The sequence below is a fragment of the Heliangelus exortis genome, chromosome 14 (genome assembly GCF_036169615.1).
Source record: "Heliangelus exortis chromosome 14, bHelExo1.hap1, whole genome shotgun sequence".
Classification (NCBI taxonomy): domain Eukaryota; kingdom Metazoa; phylum Chordata; class Aves; order Apodiformes; family Trochilidae; genus Heliangelus; species Heliangelus exortis.
The window spans coordinates 1,045,654-1,059,826 of record NC_092435.1 but is presented as its reverse complement, the minus strand read 5'-3'; positions in this window follow the sequence as shown (position 1 = coordinate 1,059,826).

The window sequence follows — 14,173 nt, the reverse complement described above, 5'->3', positions numbered from 1 at the left end:
GACCTACAAGGAAAGGAAAACCTGCTGGAAAGGGGAGCTCAGGGCTCCTGTGCATGCCCAGGGGGGTTGGAAGCTCTGCTGGTGCTCAGAGCACAACAACTCCTGGAAATCCTGCCCTCTGCACTCCTCATCCCAAACTCCCGTGGATTTTAATTTGCCACTGTTCCTGTTTAAGGTCACCCTCCTCTGAACCTGGGCCTTCAGCAATGGGGCAGTGGGGCCACCAACCTCTCCCAGGGACAGCAGAGGCCCCTCGGGGGCCACACAGCAGGAGCTGAGCTCCCACCCCTCAGTCCAGCAGCACTTTTAATCCCAAAGGGCAACGTGTCTGAAGCTGCACACACTCCAGCAGTTCTGTCTGCTCTGGCTGAGGCACTGAGGTGAGAAAAATATCTGGTGTAGAGCCAGGAGAGGTTTTACAGCCGGAACGAGCAAATGTTGAACATCGTGGAAAGTGATATAAGGAAAACCACAGCACAGGCTGGAGACTGAGCTGCTCCAGCCCTGGCAGGCACCTGTGGCTCCCGGAGCACAGGGCAGAGCTCGGGGGCAGCTCCCTCCTGCTCTGCCACCCTGCCCCATCCAGCCCGTGGCCTGGCAGGGAGGAGGTGCTGGGATAGCTGAGGGTCTGGGGCTCCTCTCCGCTGCCTGCCTCGAGCACGTCAAGGCTTGGGGCACTGGGGATGTTATTCTAGAAATAAATACTTACCTGTTCTTGTGTGTTTGCAGTGAAACGGCTCCAGTTCCTCAGGCACAGACACCTCCCTGCCTCGTGTGTGCTGTGGGAGCAGCCCACGCAGTGCAGGCAGAGCTCAGCAGGGTGGGGTCACACAGGACCCCTCACTCTTGGCAATAGAGCCCCAGCCTGCTTGGCAGAGCCAGGCACCCTGCCTTCCAAGGGGAAACTGAGGCACTAGGTACATAGGAAAAAAATAAAGCAGCCTGAGCACCCCTGGTGCAGGCTCTGGGTGTGCTGGCAGGGACTGGAAGCAGCAAAGAAGGGATGAGGAGTCCAAGCTGCAAGCTTCAAGCAGCTGTCAGAGGCATCGGGGCACTGAAATCACTGGCACTGTGCTTCAGGGTGGGAGACCAGCAGCAAGGAGTCCTGTCCAAGGAATGTTCCATGGCTGGAACGAGCCTTGCACAGCTTGTTGGCAGCCCAGTGATGGACCCAGCAAGGTGGCCACCAGCCCCAAGTCAGGAGGGAGGTGAGGGGCCCCCCACCTGGGGCAGGCACTGCTGGGGTCTTGGGGTGTGTGTGTGGGGTCTCCTAAGGGATGGCCTCAGTTTTGCTGCATCTGAGGCTGCTTTGTACAGAGAGAGGCCCCAAGAGCTCCCCGGTAAATCAGGTGCGACCAGATGTGACAGCCAGAAGGTGGGAAGAGAGGGACGGGATGGATGGGACCTTCTGGACCTCCTGGACCTTCTCACTGTGAGACTGGGAAAGGCAAAGACACCACGGCTTCGTTTGCCACTTTGGTGTCAGACCTTGGCAGTTCCCCCCCAGCACAGCCCACGGGACCCCCTGGCTGTCCCCAGGCAGTGAGGGGACAGCTGCCCACTCCCTCTCCAGGGGGGACCCCTCCACCTCACCCCGCTGGCACTGCCCATGCTGTTCCCACTCACAAATGCTCATCCCAGGGCTGGCTCCGTGCCCTCCTGACCTCGCTGGCGCCACTCGGTCGGGTTTCTGGACGTGCCCAGCCTGGTGTCACCAGTGTCCAGCCCTGCTGCTATATGGCCCCCCTGGGAGAGCCTCCCCACCACACAGCCCAGCTGCCTGCCAGACCTGCCCGGCTCCTCGGGCAAGGGTTCCTATTGCTTCAGCTCCCAAACAAACAATGGGGGTGTCTGGGGCTCTCTGCTGGCCTCGGGGCTGCTTTTCCCATCAGGTCCCACAGCTGGTGCCACTGTGTCACAGCCCCGTGTCCGGGGACCCGCGGTGCTCAGCCTGGGAGGGGGGCTGCTGGGTGCAGGTCCCGGCTGTGGCAGCAGTGGCAGCCCCCCAGGATTGGGCTCCCAGCACCACCAGTGCTCCCAGAAGCAGGGTTGTAGTGGTGGCACCTTAATGGGAGCCTGTGCCAGTGGTGAGAAGGACTCTCCAGCTGGCTGAGACCCCGTACACTCATGTCATGTACCAGGCTGGAGAGGAGGGAATGGCTGAGCTGCCCATCTGCCTGTTACCCACCCACTCACCAAAGATTAAGGAAGGATTTGATTTTGGTTTCCATGCAATATTTGCAGGACAAAGGCCATTCCCACCCTCCCAACTGGGAGCACTTTGGCCTGGCAGCTTGGAGCCCCCCAGCTCTGCTGGCTGCAGGGGATGGTCCTCTCCACCCAGCCTGGCCCAGCTGCCACTGGGTGAGGCAGCCAGAGCAGCCCAAGCCCTGTGTCTCCAGAAGAAAGGATCAGGGATGGACAAGGAGCATGGATCCTCACCCTCCCAGCACCACTGCCCTGGGAGTAGGTGCCACCTCTGTGACCTCCAATCTGTGCCCACCCCACTCCAGTATAGACCAGGGATCCCCACCCAGCAGGAGTGGGATGCAGCCCCCCCTGCTCTCCCTGCAGCCTTGCCCCTTCCTCCCTGATGGTTCTTCCCACCTCCTGGCAGAGATGGGGATGCAGAGGCATCACCACAGCCCCCACGTTTCCCTGGCGGTTCCTGTCCTGTTCCAGGCTCCATCACCCCTCCACAACCCTCTGTCCCTTGTCCCCTACCTGCTGTCCCCTCCCCAGCTCTGGATGTCCTGGCAGGGCCAGGCTGGGTGGCTGCAGCCCCACGCTGCTCCCAGCTGTGAGAGCTCCGAGCCAGGGAGGGGAGAAGGGAGAGGGTTTTCCAGCCCACAAAAGCAGATGTTGCTAATTGAGCCTTTGAGCTGCACGCCAAGCCGGGGCATGGAGGCTCTGCCCGGGTTTCAGAACCACTGCCAGGTCGCTGGCTTTGAAGAGGAGAGGGGTGGGAGAGGGGGAGGCCCTGCCTGGATATGGGGTCGGGCACACAGCCCCCAGCCAGGCTGCTGGATCCGTGTCTGTGCTCCACTGGCTGCTGGGGGTGGGAAACTCATCCCCTGGGAGCGATGGATCCCTGGAATGAGGCTCCTCATGTCTGCAGGTCCAGGACAGGTGACAGTGGATGTCCCCAGGTCCTCACTGACACACCACGCCAGGTCCTGCCTTTGCCTGCAAGAAGCCACAGCATCTCCCTGCTCACTCTGGGCACAGGGAATCATTTTGGTTGGAAAAGCCCTTTAGGATCATCCAGTCCAAGTGTGACCCCAGCACTGCCAAGGCCACCAGCACCCCATGTCCCTCAGCACCACATCTCCAGGGGCGAAAACCCCTGGAGGGATGGGGACTCCCCCTGGGCCAGGCCCTGACAACCCTTTCCAGGGAGAAATTCTTCCCCAGCTCCAACCTAAACCTCCCCTGGCACAACTTGAGGCCAAAAGTTCTTCTTGTCCCATCCCTTGTTCCTTGGGAGCAGAGCCCGACCCCCCCTGGCTCCAACCTCCTCCTCTCAGGGGGTTGCAGAGAGCCAGAAGGTCTCCCCTCAGCCTCCTCTGATCCAGGATCAACACCCCCAGCTCCCTCACAAGTCCTCCAGACCCTTTTCCTTGTGCTCCAGCCCCGTGTCCCTTCTCTGGACACTCTCCAGAACTGATCCCAGGATTCGAGGTGCGGCCTCACCCGCACCCAGCAGCGAGGGGCGATCCCTGCCCTGCTCCCCACTCCCTCTACAGACCCTTCCTCAGGCAGCCCCACACTGCCCACCCCCCTCACCCCCCTTCTCCGTCCATCGCCGCCGCTCTGCTGCCCCCCCGCGACCCCCCGGCACCCTGCAGCACCCACCCGTGTGCACCCCCGGGGGTGGGGTCACGCTTCCCTCCTGGCAGTGCCCCCCACCCGGGGTGACACCCCCCGGCAGCAACCCCGGCACCGACCCATCTCCAGGGTCCCTCCCGGCAGGAGCAGAGGGACACGGGGCTTGGGGACACTCCCGAGCTGCCAGGAGCAAAGCTGTGGCTGGAGATCAGTCACGGGGGACACCCCCACCCTAGGGACAGTCACCTGCAGGGCTGAGGTCCGGGCTGGAGCTGGGGGTGCTCACCCTCAGGTGAGGAGGGGGCTGAGGAGCCCACCCGGAGCTTAAATAGAGGTGTGAGGAGCTGCAGGTGAGGCTGCTCAGGGCTTCAGGACCTGGCAGCTTCATCCCCTCTGCTCCCTTCTCATCCTGCTTCTCCTTTTCCCACCCATGTGGCCATGGCAGGAAATAAAATCCCTCCCGCTCCCCTCCAAAAATAAACCAAAAAACAAACAACCCAAAAGTGGGAGTTGGGGTTAGGTTTGAGGTAAAAAAAAAAAAAGATTGGAGGATGAAAAAAATCAGGAGGCCAAGCAAAAGGGGGAGGCTGGGGGAAAAGCAGTAGTGGCCAAGAAGGAAAGAAAAAGGTAGTGGCCAAAAAAGTTGGAGGCTGAGAGAATTGTGAAGGGATCTGAGGCTGAAAGAGTCTGGGGCAGGGTGGAGGCCAGAGATGAGTGGGAGGCTGAGAAGGAAAGAGGGGTCTGAAGAAAAAATGGAGACTGTTCAAATAGTGAAAAAACGAGGCCAAGAAGTGCAGGAATCCAAGCGGGAATGAGAAAAAAAAGGGAAAAGCAGAGAATGGGATGGTGTATGAACAGCAGAACGTCCGGAAATATGGAAGCTGAGAGGGAGGGGGAGGCTGAAATGGGGGAGATGGGTGTTGGTGGGGCAGGGCTGGCTCCCTGCCCTCCCCTCCTGCCCGTCCGTGTCCCCACGCACCATGTCCCCACGCACCATGTCCCCACGCACCATGTCCCCACGCACCATGTCCCCACTCACCATGTCATGGAGCCGGCCGTGCACTAGGGGACACTCGAGCTCCACGCATGCAAACCCTGCCTGCAACACCCTGCCCCGCCCGCAACACCCTGAGAGCCCCGAGCATCCCTGAGAGCCCCCAGCACCCCCCATGCCGAGCCCCTTGGGGGCTCAAACCCTGCTGAGCAAATCCTGGCCAAGGTGAAACCGGGCTGGGCTTGGTGTTCCTGCTGGAGAGTGGGGTTTCCAGCTCCTTGTGCTTTATTTCAATCCAGAAACCTGGAGCGTGGCTTTGGAGGAAGGGGTTGGGAAGGTTCCCACTCAGAGTTCTGCCCTGGAGCTGATGTGGTTGGAGGGGAAACCTGGGAAACTTGGGACACCTGGGAAATCTGGGAAACTTGGGAAATCTGGGAGATGTTCCCCTTCTCCCCAGTCCCGGGTCAGTCGGCGTGGGGAGCTCTGGAGCTGCCAGGACCTGCAGCTGGCATTAAAATTAAGCAAGAAGAAAAGTACCTGGGACATCCCAGGGGGGGTGGTGGGTGCACAGCCCACCCCGGGGGTCCCCCCCAGCTGATCCCCAGCCTGTCCCCGCAGAGCTGGCCCTCAGCTCTGCACCCACACCCATGGATAGAGCTGGGAAGTGCTTCCCGGTGTTTAGCCTCCCCTTCACCCCTGGACGTGACACCGTGGGGACCGGCAGCATCCTGTCCCCTTCCAGCACCCCCGCCACGTCCGCTGTGTCCCCTGCTGTCCCCGTCCCCCGGCTGCGCAGGGGACAGGTCCCCTCGCCACGCTCACACTGTCCTTGTCCCGCACCTCCCTCCAGGGGCATCATTCCCGCTCATCATTCCCGCATGGAAAGAGCCCAGCTCAGCCCCGCAGGATGGACCCCCCTGGGGATGGTCGGAATGAGCCAGCCCGGGCCGCGGGGCACAGGGGGGAGCAGAGCAGCTGTGTTTACTTTCCATCTGCTGGAGGGAACAACAAGGGTTTTTTATTTTTTTCTTTAAATTTCTTCTTTTTTAATTTTTTTTTTTTTTTTTTTTTTTTTGAGTGTGTCCTTCACCAGCCAGGAACCCTCATGTAAACATCCTGCTGGCCTGCCTGCAGTGGGGACAGCAGGGATGGAGGGGTGTCCAGCCTCCCCCTCTGCAGGGTTGCTCCTCTTGCACCCACCCACCCACCCACCCAGCACGGGGCCAGGCAGCACAGGAGGGTGCTGACATCCCCCCCAAGTCCGTCTGGTCCCTGTGGTCTGCGTGCAGGTGACCCAAGGGCCCCCAGGAAAGCTCTACACACCAGGGCAGCAGCTCAGAGCATCCCTGCTGATCCTGAGCACCCTGCCAGCCCTGAGCACAAATATCCAGCAAAAAACAGGGGGCTGGGGATGGCTGTAGGGAGGGGAGGTGGTGTTGGGGTGGTTTTGGGGAGAAGAGAGAAGGAGATGTCCAGGGAGCAGGGGGCTGGGATGCCAGGACAGCAGCTCCACATCACCCTCCATGTTCCCAGTCCCCTGCCTGCCCATTCCCCATCACTCCCGGGGCAGGGGACAGGGGGGACAGTGGGGACACTGCAGACTGCTGTGGAAGAATTCAGTCAATCACTCTGCAAAGATTTCCCAGCCCTGGGTGCCGGGGTGGTGCGGGAGGTGAGGGGAAGGTCCTGAGCACACACCATCACCTCTGCCAAGGCTTAATCAGCAGGTTTGTTCCGAGTCGTGGCCAGGCTGATTAATCCAGCCTGTCTCTGCTGGGGTGCTGATTTCAGAGCCTGCTGCTGAGAGCAAATTTCTGGCTATTATGCAGAGAAAATTGTTCAGGTTCTGGCTGAATTATCGGTGTCCAGGGAAACGGAGCAATGCCTCGGTGGGACCGATGCTAATGGCTTGTGGTGCTGCCAGTGCCCCTCGGTGGGTGTCAGAAGGGCTCTGGGGGCTTGGGACAAACTTCGAGGATCAGAGTCACGTCAGCCTTGCCTTGCACTGGCTGGAGGAGATGGGACCTGCTGCTGGCCCAGAGCGTCAGCATCTCCAGCCAGGAGGAGAGGAAATGTCTGAATTTAAAGGGAACATCACCCTCCAGCTCCCAGAGTCGGGCCAGCTGTGTCAGTTAACATTGTCCCTTTCTTGGGACAAGCAAGAAGAGGTGGCAGAGCAGGGCAGGGGCTGGGTGAGGAGGGGGCTGTGCTGCAGTGGGTGCCCCTGGCCCGGGCCAGGCGTGCCGGCGGCGGTGCCTTTGCTTTGTTTACTCTGCAGGCTCAGCAATGGCTGGAGTTTGTTAAGGGGTCAGGCTGATTGGGTTGTTTTCCTGTACTTTACAATTTCCTATGTGGTGCTTTAATAGACGTGAGGGCGCCTACAGCTACAGAGAGGCACTTTATTTTATTTTAGAAATGGAGGTAAGTAAAGAAATAAGTGCACCCAGGCATCGCCTCCCCCTCCCCACCCGCCTTGCTCCCTCACTATCTCTCCACAGTCCCTCATCAGCTTCCTCTGGCTTGGGGGAACCTTGTTTAAACCAAGCACTATAATATTTTTAACGAGGTCTGTTAATTAGCCCTGGCCCCAGCCCGCTGTGCGTGGCTCCCTTGAAGCTGGGCTGGGGCTTTTCAGAGCAGCCTGGAGGCTCCCCGGTGACTCCTTCCTTGGTGCAAACACCACGATCCAAACCAGCAGCCTCCAAGGGGCCTTCACTTCTTCCTTAGAGGATGCTCCCCGGGGGAAGGTTTGGCTGTGGTGGGCCAGAGGAGCCAGGGATGGGTGGGGAGGAGGTTGGCATGGTGCATGGGCACACAGTGCCCTCCCCTCTGCCACAGCACGATCAGTTCTCTGGTGGATGTGACCTGGTGACGTGTCCCCCGTGGCTGGTGACACCGCTGCACCCGCTGGCACCCAGCCCCCGACCCAGGGACCTAGGGCTGGCACTTGTTCCTAGGCAAACAGAAGGGCTGGTATGTTGATAAGGTGCCAGCAGTGCCTTTCTCTGGGCCTTTCCCTGCTCTCCCAGGCCCTGAGGACAAACATTCCTGGCATATTTGTCATGTTCGGCTCAATACAGCATCCTTCAGGAAAAAAAAAAAAAAAAAAATCAAATAAAAGAAAATCCGGTTCTTCCACTGCTCCCCTTCTGCCTTCTTCTACACTTCAGCTTTTTTAATTCCAGCTCTGAATAACACACTCTATGGGCAGTCCTGGAAAGCTGCAGCGGGGACAAGGGCGGATGGGGAGAGCCCTGGCTGCTGTCCTGGCACCCACAGAGCCCCTCTGCCAGGGGGCTGCTGCCCATGGGGCTTGGCAGGGGGCAGGGACATGGGGACAGCGGCACTGGGTGGCCTTAGACAAGAGCTGGGGATCAGGGAGTGGGAAGTCAGAGTGTTTCCCAAGGTGTGTGTTTATTGGGGTATCCAGCGGGCACCTGGATCCCAAGGGTGCTCCCTGGTGCCCGGGGTGCTGAGCCCACCGAGCTGGGCTGGTGACACTGGAGCTGTCACCCCGTGGCTGAGCAGTGCAGGTGGCGTGTGGTGGCCTCACCTTCACCTTGCCCCCTCGCCTCGCACTTTCCCACCCTGTTCCCCTCCTTCTGTGCCCTGAAATCCCCATCCTGCAGATGGAAAACCGCCTGGCTGGGGGCTGGGATCTGCCAGCTGGCCCCGGCCATCTTCACTCCTTTCCCACTGCCTCCCCCTCACCCCCCGCCCCGAGGAAAGTGATGTTTTTGGAGAAGAATGAAAGAGAAGCCAGGGAGTGCTCGCTGTGCTCATGCTGACGGGGAGCCAAGAAATATCAAGCGCCCCTTTGTTTTTTGGGGAGTAATTATCCCATTTGGCTTTTTGCATCTCCATCGTTAGACCCTCCCCTGGCTGGGGGGAGCTCTCTGGGTCCCCTCCCTGCTCCCACCCCTCTCCTCACACCCCCCTCCAGGGCTGACATCTCTCCGGGCATCCCAGCCCTGCCCACCCGGCATGGGGTGGCAGAAAGGTGTAGAGCACCCCAAACGTGGGTCCTGAGCCTGGGCCTTTGCTCCAGGCAGTTTCTGACTGGGGGTGTTGTGGGGGCTCTTTGCCCACAGCCATGGCTTGTGGTGTCCTTTAGCAGCTCCCCAGTCCCAGCCCCAACCCGGGCTGACCCAGCAGGGAACTCGGAGCAGACCCTTTTGTGCTTGGTTGAACACACGAAGCTGCCACTCGTGTCTCCTGTCCCCACTCCTGCACCCCCCTGTGCACCCCATTTCCCACAGCCTGACCCTACAGGGGCTCTGTGGTGCTGTGCATGGCCATGTCCTTGGTCAGACCAGCCTCCTGGCTGATTTTCTCTCCCTAAACCAAATTTTCTGGAAATATTCCTAGCTTCCTGTCACTCTGTGATGTCCCACAGCTGATTTGCTGTGTCTGTGTCTGTGTCCCCCACCCCTCTCAGGGGACGTGGGGACAGGGCTGGTGATGGCCCTGCAACAGCCTGAGAGCATCCCCAGCCTTTGGTCACCCCAGCACTTGGCTCTCCACCATGGCAGCTCCTCTTGCAGCACCTTTTAGAGCTCCCTGAGACCCCACTGGCAGATTTTGAGAGGGTTTTTTTTCATTAAGATGTAGATAAAATCCCTTGCTTATAAATGCTGCAGGTACAGCCTCAGCTGCCAGCCCTGGCTGGTGCCAGAGGTCCGGGGTCCTCTCCAGGGTGTCAAAACGTGGCACTGGGAATAGCTGCCAGGCAGACACATCCCTCACATCCAGCCCTCTCCCACGGGAGGGTCTCAGGACCCCCAGGTACCCAGCAGCAGCATCCTGCCTCTCATCCCCCTGCAGAGCTCAGCTGGGGGAGTTTGGGCTGGGAAAACCACAAGAGGATAAACAAGGATGAAATCCTTGGCATGGCCGGAGCTGGAGAACATCCCAGATCCCCCTCCCACAGCCCCTCCCCGGCTGCAGCTGCCTCCGGGACCGGGGAACACTGCCTGGGGCTGAACAGGACGGGAGGCATCGCATCCCCCCTGCTGCACCCCCCGGGGGGAATGGGCATGGGGGACACCCCCCAGGGGCTATGGGGCAGAGGATGGAGGTGCGGGGTCCTGCTCCTGAACCCCTCTTCCCCGCAGGACGAGGTGTGGGTGTCCCCTGGGCACTGCCCGCCCAGCCGTGATCGTTCCTCTGGGTTTTTTCACCCAGAAAAGCTGGAAAGCAGCAGCTGCAGAAGCTGCTGGTGAGAAAACAAAAGGAAAAACAAAAAAAACCACCATCAAGAAATACCCGAGTCCGACTGGGTTTTGGTACCTGTCGGGAGCTGGTGATGCTCCACTAAACGGGAGCTGCTGGGGAAATTCCGGGACAGTTTTACGGGGAATTTTTTGACCCAAAGACAACTGGCTTGGAGCTGGTGGCCAAAGCCTGTGCCTGGAGCAAGCAGTGTTGTGGTGCTGGGGCTCCTGCAAAGCCGGGACACCAATTAGCCCGGCTGCTTAATGAGCTTCCCATCTGATGAGGACGTGAGCAGGGCTTGGATGTCCAAGCCGTGGAGGGGGTGCCAGCAGCACAGGGAAGGTCTGGGTGCTGCTGGGCAGGGCTGCACCCCTCGTCTGCACCAGGAAACTCATTTTCTTATCAGGAACTCCGTGGCAGAGCCCCAAGCACCGGTCCCCTGGCAGGGGGGCTGAGGGGAGGGGGGACACACAACCCAGCAGCTCTGGTTTGGGCTGTTCCTGGGGAACATCTCTGCCTGGAGGCTCTAATGGCAAACACAACTGTGTGCAGGGAGGTGTAAGCCAAGGAGCCTGTGCCAGGGCTTGCTACCTACTTAATACCTGGGGCCTGTTCAATTATGACGACTCCCTCCTGGGTAATGAATATTTTTAGCACTCTGCTAGAGTGATTTTAGTGCCCGGAGAGGCCGGTTCCTGGCTGGCCACAGGAGGCGGTGCTGGGGCTGCTTATGTTATTCCAAGGATGTCTTCCCCCATACAGATCCCAAGGGACCTACAGAATATCCTGATCTCTTTCTCTCTCTCTCTCTCTTTTTTTTTTTTTTTTTTTTTCCTTCTTAATTTTCTCTGATGTAAGGGGGCACAAGGGCTGGTTTGGAAGTGGGGGGTGGAAGCCACCGGTCCCCTCGCTGCCCCTGCCCGGGGCTCAGGGCTGGGACAAAGGGCAGAGCTGTCCCTCCTCACCCCCTCCGGAGCCTGGGGCCGAAGGAAAGGTCCGTGCTGAGAGCAGGGAGGGGGGGGCTCTGCCCTACCCTTTGGTCTGTGCGAGGGGCTCCATCTGGAAGCACTAAGGACGGAGGGGAAACTGAGTTTCTAATATTGTGTTTGGCTGCAATCTTGTTGTAGCGACTGCTGTTAATGCAAATCCCGTGTTGATTTTCTGCAGCTCACTTAGCTGGGTCGCAAGGCAGAAAAAAAGAAAGAAAGAAAAAAAGAAAAGAAAAAAGCAGGATTTCTCTCCAGCTGGAGACAGAGGGGGAGGAGGAGGGGGACAGCCAAGCAGGGGTGGGGGCATCAGGACATCGAATTCGTCCCCAGCTTCACCCTTGTGCTCCTCCAGGCAGCCTGGGGAGAGCTCAAGATTTGCAGTGCTGGGGAAAGCATGTTCCCAAAATTCCCAAAATTGCCTGCAGTCACAGTATCCAGGGAATAACTACACACCTTAAGCCCTGAGAAAGAGAAGGGATGGCCCGAGATGCAGGTTGCACATGAAGAAGGGTTTCTGAGCCTTTCTGCTCCCCTCGGAGGGTTCTGCTGTATTTATCACCCTTAGAGAAGGTTTTTTTCTTGAAGCCTCGAGAGGAAATACGGGACCTCAAACCCCTCTGGCAGCTCCAGGCAGAGGGATCTTTCCCAGTGGCTGGGGGGAAGCATTGCTGACAACTTGTGGATGCTTTTGGGTGGGAAGAAGCATCCCTCCAGCCCTGCCAGCAGCCCCGGGGTCACCTCTCACCTCGGGCTGGGCTCTGGAGAGCTTCAACCCAGAGTGGGAAAACCTCCTCTGACGGGGGAAGCGAGCACCAACACCTCTATCCCAGCGTGGCCCCGAGCTCCTGAGGTGGGTGAGGGTTTTCCTGCCCTCACAGGCACCCGCACCCCGTGTCACCGCCCCCCTCCCCACCCTGGGGGTAGGGGCAGGGTCAGCAGGTGACAATTTGAGCAAAAACTGATCCCATTCCAGGTCCTTGAAGTCATTCTGCTTTTGTAATGTGCTAATTCCCGGGCCCGGAGAATAATTGGTTCCAGATCCTGGAGCGGTGTTGCAGGAGGGCGATGGAGCTTGGCAGCAATTCCCACTTCCAGCCAGAGCAGCACCGGGAACCAACCGGGAGCTGTGGTGGGACCGGGGCTGGGCTCCTGCTGGGCAGGGATGGGAGCAGGGAGGGCTCTGGGTCCCTGTGACGTGCCGGGGTGGCTGTGGGTGGCTCTCGTGGGTGCCACCCCACTCCATCTTCTCTGTGGGTACCCCCCGACCCATCTGCCCACCCTTCCTGCCTGCTCCATGTGTCCCCTTGCTGCAGGGGACATCTGCTCCTGCTTTTCTCCCCCCGGGCCGGAGGTGCAGCTTCAATCTTTTCCTGGAGTTCAGGAAGGTCAAAGATTTTTTTTTTTTCTTTTTCTTTTTCTTTTTTTCTCCCAATAGTTCCCATCAGGCTGCATCTTCCCCAGATTGCATCGAGGTGAGAGGCTGCATCATCCCACCCCGCCCTTAGCTCATCCCTTGGACGAGATTTTCCCATCCCGGGGGGATTTATTCCTCCATCTGCTGCTCCTGCAGAACCCTGGGAGCTGCCTCTGGATCTGCCCTCCCGGACACTCCTGGCCAGAGCATCTGTAGGAGGGGTGTAGGAAAGCTCCCCCCACCCACTGCCCATGTGTCACTCCCGGGGGGTCCCAACAGCCCCTCAACTCCATCTCTGGTGCCCTGTGGAGCCCGGGGGGTGCACGGAGCTGCTGGTGCCCCAGCATCGACTGCGACTTCTCCCCTGCACATCCCCAGGGATGTTTCCTGCCCCGTGCACCCCGGGATGAGCGGCCACGGCTGGGAAAAGGGGGGACAGAACCCACCGTGTGACAGAACCCATGGCTGCAGCCCCCTGATGAGTTCCAAGGGTGATGGGACCGGGGGGGGGGACACACAGGGGGTGAGGAGCTGCCAGCCCTGCAGAGCTCAGAGCCCGAGGGAGCCTCTCTGCAGCCAGGAGCTTTGCTGGTGAAGATTGCACTCGGGCAGAGTCAGCTTACGTTTATTTTTTTCCCCCCCTCTAATAAAAAACTAATAAAGGAGAAAATGAAAAAGTAATTTTCTGGAATCCGGCAGTGTCTGCCCAGTTTCCTCTGTCCGACCCGCAGGGGTGCGGATGTGAGCGTGTGAGCTGCAGGTCACTGCCACCAGGGTGCCAGGCAGGGCACTGCCTCCCCTCCACCTTTCCCTTCCCTTTTTGCCTTCCTCTTCCCCTTTGCCCCTTTTCCCTTTCCCTTCCTTTTTCTCTTTTCTTTCCCATTTTCCCTTCCCTTTTTCTCCTTCCCTCCCCTTCCCCTTTCCCCTTCTCCCATTTCCCTTTTCCCTTTTCCCTCCCCCTTTTTCCTTCCCTTCCCGTTTTCACTCCCCTCCCCTTCCCTCCTCTTTTCCCCTTTTCCCCTTTCCCCTCCCCATTTCCCCTTCTCTCCCCTTTCCCTTTCCCTTTCCCTTCCCCTTCCCCTTCCCCTTCCCCTTTCCCTTTCCATTCCCCTTTTCCTTTCTCTTTTCGTCTTCCCCTTTTCCCCTTTCCCTTTCCCTTTCCCTTTCCCTTTCCCTTCCCTTTCCCTTTCCCCTTCCTCTTCCCCTTTTCCCTTCCCCTTCCACTTTTCCCCTTTTCCCCTTCCCCCTGTCCCGTTTCCCCCTCCCGCAGTGGGTCGGGGGGCTCAGTGCTCAGTGCTGTGTCCCAGCCCGTCCCCACCCCCCTTCCCCATCCCCCCCTGCCCTCTCCCACCCCTTTGCAGGGGCACAAACCTCACAAACCTCTTTGTTTCCCCCCTGGCTGTTGTTTTGGGCTTTGTCTCTCCCTTAACCTCCCCCCCCCGGTGTAAATCTCTGCCCAGGGCCCATCCTGCGTTATTGATGCTCTCAGCGGGACCCTTCGTGCTCTTTTATCCTGCCTCGTTAATACGAACCAGAGAGGGGGTTTTTGGCTTTCAAACCCTCTGCTCCGCTCCCGCGCCGTCCCCCGCCCATCCCCGCTCCTTGCGAGCTGAGATAAGGGGAAGATTTATAGGGGCGAGGAGGGAGGGGGTGGGCAGGGGGTTAAGAGAGAGTCACTTTTGGGGGTTCTTTGAAGATAAATTTAACTTGTTCTTATCTGGGCTTCATGCACTC